The 5,585-nt window shown below is 31.2% G+C and overlaps 1 pseudogene; it reads right to left on the reverse strand.

Annotated features, from left to right (window-relative positions):
• Positions 1–3,454: 3,454 nt before the first annotated feature.
• LOC112095721 lies at positions 3,455–4,864 on the reverse strand (annotated as a pseudogene).
• Positions 4,865–5,585: the final 721 nt, after the last annotated feature.

Consider the following 5,585-nt stretch of genomic DNA (forward strand, 5'->3'; position numbering starts at 1 on the left):
TCTTGAGATGAGATTTTACCTTTATTTGAATTTATTTTTGTTTTATGACTAATATGAGCTTGTTTTATTTGTTGTTCTTTGTTCAATTGTGTTTACTAGTAATATGACTGTCAGCATCAATTTTATTCATATGTTGAATGGCTCTAACTTCAAGTTATGGTAAGAGAACCACTTAAAAGTTCTCGCAGTCATAGATCTTGACTTTGCGTTAAGGGTTAATTCTCCTCTACCTTTACAGATGAGAGTACGCCTGATGATAAAATGGAAATAGAAAGATGGGAGAGATCAAATCAAACATATATTATGATCATGAAGAAGGCCATTTTGAAAGCATTCAGGGGCTTAATGTTTGAAACGGCAACTATGGCTAAGGAGTTTCTTGTAGAAATTGAACAGAGGTTTGTCAAGAACGAAAAGATTGAAATTAGTAGGCTCTTAACGAACCTAATTCCAATGAGGTATATGGGTAAAGGTAATATCTAGGAGTATATCATGGAGATGTATTCTCTTGCTTTTAAGTTAAGAGCACTTAAGTTTGAACTCTCTGAGGACTTATTAGTGTATTTGGTTTTGATATCCTTACTAACACAATTTAAGTAGTTTAAGGTGAGCTATAACTGTCAAAACGAGACATGGTCTCTGAATCATATCACATTGCGTTTAGGAGGAGGATAGGCTAAAGAAAGATAAGACAAAAAATGCTCACCTAGCCTCTACCTCTAAGGGCAAGGACAAGGGTAAGAAAAGGAATAAGAATAAGGAAGCTACAGACAACACCTAAAAAGAAAACAACAAAAGAAATTGGGCGATTTAGAAAGTACTAGTTGTTTCTTCTGTGGAGCTGAAGGGCCTAGGAAGAAGCATTGCACTGATTATCATGTAGAGGGTGCTAAGAAAGGTATGCTTCTTAGTTTGGTTTGTTTTGAGATTAACTTAACTTTGGTAACTAGACATGCATGGTAGATAGATTTTGGTGCAACTACTCGTATCACTGTGTCTATACAAGGTTGTCCGAGTTGCCGAAAGCCAATTAGTGATGAAAGATACATGTATGTGAGAGACTGGATTTTATTTGGATCTTGATGAAACATTTATTGTTTCATATTTTAGATGAAATTTAATTTCTATTTCTGCTTTCAACAAATCAGGTTATTCTTGTTTGTTTGGAAATGAAAAATTCAACTTATTTCATTATTCAAAATTGGTTAGTCATAATTTGTTGTCAGGCAACTTATTTCATTTATTGTTTTGTATTTTAGATGAAATTTAATTTCTATTTCTGCTTTGAACAAATCTAGTTATTCTTGTTTGTTTGGAAAGGAAAAATTCAACTTATTTCATTATTCAAAATTGGTTAGTCCTAATTTGTAGGCAGGCAATGATAATCTTTATATGTTTAATATAATTTCTTCATTTAATGAATCCTTGTAATTAAGTACACGAGGTTTATGAAGAAAATTAACTAATGAGAATTCGGCTGCATTATGGCACATGAGATTAGGTTATATCTTCAGACGAAAAATATAGAGACTTATGTCAAATGAAATTCTTAACCTCTAAGATTTTACAAATTTTAATATTTGTGTTAACTATATCAAAGGGAAAGAAACCAATAAAAGGAGATTTGAAATCAATGTGACTTTGGATGTCTTAGAACTTATACATACGAATATTTATACGCCATTCTCTACGGTTGTTTGGAATGGTCAATAATATTTCATAACGTTCATAGATGATTTTTTTCAATATGACTACATATACCTCCTCCATGAAAAGTCACAGTCCTTGGATATGTTTAAAAATTTTAAGGTTGAAGTTGAGAACTAACTCAACAAAAGAGTCAAAAGTATCATATCTGATCGAGATGGTGAATACTATAGCAGATATGATGGTTTAAGTGAACAACGTCTAGGATCATTTGCTAAATTCCTAGAGGAATGTAGTATTGTCTCACAGTACACTATGCTGAGTTTGTCCATTATGAAAGTGTTCTTGAAAGACGAAATAGAACGCTTAAGAATATGGTGAGGAGTATGATTTGTCATTCCACCTTGCCAGAATAATTCTGGGGAAAAACATTTAAGATTGCAGTGTATATCCTTAATATAGTTCTACAAATACATCTCGGTAATGACAGTAAGGTTGAGAGCATACGATTATTTTTACAAAGCATAATTATAATGTTACACTTATAGCCCAAGTGGGAGATTGTTAGACTTTTGATCAAGCATTGTTGAATCTTTAATCCAACTTTGGGCATGTATGTAAATAATTATGTGTTATGGATTGTCATACAAGAGTAAGCCCAATTAAAAGTGATCTATTAAGATTTTCAGTAATATGAGCTTTAATGTATCTAATAGGATATGAGCCTCTAATGTGTAGATACTTAAGGGTAATTATTATTTCTATGATGGGTTGAAATAGAAATACCTAAAGAGAACTAAAAAAGTTGTCTATATAAGAGGTTATTGTCCCCATGTCATACGTATCTTATTATTCTTTTTGACATCTTATCATCAGAGGGAGAGCATAGAAAAATTTCAAAGATTCTCTTGAAGAATGTGTTGATTTGAAAGGTCAATCATACAACTCTAGAGAATAATTAAGCATTATGGGTTCAGATACGCTTCCGCATAATTTGTTATTGATTCTTGGTTATGCAACATGAGTGTTCCTGGTTTATAAGTGATGCAACATGAGTGTTCCTGGTTTATAAGTGAGTGTTCCATGCTTTACTTGTCAAATTTTCTAAACCTATCAAGCATGTTGTAAAAATAATTGGGGCAATTATCCAACAACCACCTATTATTTTGGACTTTTACAAAAATACACATATCTTTTTTATTTTGCTGATTTCCATTTTAAGTTATAAAACGTATCATTTTTACACTGTCGTCTAAATCCGTGAGAGAAGTTAATAGAATATTAATAAAATAACTATTTTACCCCTTAATGTAAAATTACTATTTCACCCTAACTAAATGAAAAAAATTACTTCAATTTTTCTTTGCAATTTAGACATTAGATAATAAGTTAAAAAAATAATCTGGAATATTTTTGTGCTTTTTTTTCTCTTTCTACCACATTTAAATGACGTTGATTTTTAGTATATAGGTGAAATGATGATTTTACCCCTATGACATCAACAGGGTTACAACAACATGCAAACAGAAGTGGAAAAACGCAAGAAAATGTAACTTCTAGTGTAAATCAGCCAAAAAAAAAAAAAGATATGTGTATTTTTTAAAAAGTCTGAAAAAATTGGTGGTCGGTGGATAATTTCCCAAACAATTATCATATATTGATAATTACAGTTAATATATATTAAAGTGAATAATTGTATCCAAATGTAAAAGAAAAAAAAAAGACATTGGCGAAGTTAAATAAATTTTGTGAAAATTTTTGCCCTTATATATTAAATGTTTAGATTAACAAAATCCCAAATCCAAGCTCATAATGGCATAGGATTAACAAGTAGAGAAACAACAAAATCTTTCAGCACAATGCCAACATGAGTATAGCCATCTTCGTACTTGTAAATAACATCTATGGCGTGTGTAAGATTAAGAATTCCCATAAGAATTGGGTGTAGGCAGTCCTCTAATATCATTCCAGGCATTTCAAACGTGTTTGCGTAACTCATTGCATGGTTCCTCTTCTATTGCACCTTATTGTTTCATGTGACACTCAATGCATAAGGCAACATGCCCTCTACTTTGTTCAAACTATATGCATATACAAAGATGCATACATATAATATATTTTTAGTTAAAGAGAAAGTTAAAGATCACACTATTAATTATGGAGGCAATATTATTATATATTTACCTTGTATGACACTATGTCATCCATGAGTCTCCAAAGTATAGAAGAAGCCTTAATAAATCTAAGATTGCTAATAACCATTCAAATGATTCTTCAGTTACAACGTTTCTCATGCCGACAAAAAAATGTGGTTGACAATGCAACCGTCACATGATTCTTTAGTAACTAATGCAACTGTCATGTACTCTTTCATTGACGATACATAATTTTGATGATACCATTTAGCTTCAAAGAAGTAAATCTTTACAACATTCTTCATCTAATCATCAGAAACCAAATATATCACGTATTTGTTAGTAATTAAAAAGGAAGTAATTCCGAGTATCAATCTTTAATGAAATATTGAAGACTACTCACCACTTCTTTTGCATAATGGAGGTGGTATAATTTTCCCTAAGGGGCCAATTCTTTATTTGGTTGACTGTAAACCTCAAGAAGGCCTCGATGACATAGTTTCATATACTTTGGAAGTTTATCTATGGCACTGATATCTCACCTGAGAAAGAAATTGCTAGCCCATTTCAATAATGGGAATTCTGATAGCAAAAATGTTAATAAATCTTGAGGACTAGATCCAAATTAATGATGAGCTATTCAAACCTTTCAATAGCTGAAGTAAAAGGCTCAAGTTCTTTAATTTTTCCATACACATCATAGATGTCATCAATAGCAGAAGTCATGGAAACCACTTTTTTAATATTCTTCTAGTAAACAATTATTGGTGCTTGAAATACACTCATAATATCCAAAAGTAGCATTTTGCAATTCTCTCTCTTATGAAAGGTAGCTTGTACAAAAGTCTAATCCTTTTCACCACCTAAATGAGACAACCACAACCATTTAGAAATTAATATTCCTTCAAAGTTCAAAAGCTTTATGAAATGTGCTCGTAGCGGAATGGAAATCATTTTTAGAGCTTAGTTATTTACCTTGAAATATCATCGAGTTCCTTCTGGTAAAGATTTTGCAATTTATTAGAAGCTAACTTTGCGAAGGTTAACAGAGTTTCATTATATATTTTCTTACATTTGGGCATACAAATTGTTGTGATAAATTCAAATGTTGTTGGTGTCAATGTGCAGGTATACACAACAAGTAATATAATTATGAGTATTCAAGATCGTTTCCACATGGATTGATGTTATCAGACTTGCTACAATAATCTTAACAGTACAATTTTATTCTAACTTAAGACAAAATAAAAATGCAATAAGTAAAAAGTAGTAAGAAAAATATCGCGTGAAACTTAAGGATTAAACCAGTGGGAATATAAAGTAGTTGAGTGGATAAACTCACTTAATTGCATTGACTATTATTTCAATTACAGAACCGTTGATACAACATTTACTACAACACTGGGCAGAATCTGTCATCCATCCTCAGCCATGGCCTATTGGATATCTTATATCTAATGCAACCTAACAGTGACCAATTGCTACACGAATATTAAATATAACATTAAACAATCGATGTTTTATTTTTCATACAAGATGAATCCTTATATCTTGTTCATTACTAATTTTGGATTAAGCATGACTTTTATGGAATCAAGTAAAACTTAATTCAAGAAACTCAATCTAAAACTAAGTATTACTTTGATATGTTCCACTAAGATAGATACTTTTTGTGCCTCTTTTTTAGCTAGTATCATTAAATAGGTGGTTGGCCGAAATGATTGAGTAGAAATAAGTATTATTAAGACAAAGTGCTATAGCAAACATGCAGCAACACATATAATCAATCAATGAACCATTAAG

Source organism: Citrus clementina, unplaced genomic scaffold (genome assembly GCF_000493195.1).
Source record: "Citrus clementina cultivar Clemenules unplaced genomic scaffold, Citrus_clementina_v1.0 scaffold_1, whole genome shotgun sequence".
Taxonomy (NCBI): domain Eukaryota; kingdom Viridiplantae; phylum Streptophyta; class Magnoliopsida; order Sapindales; family Rutaceae; genus Citrus; species Citrus x clementina.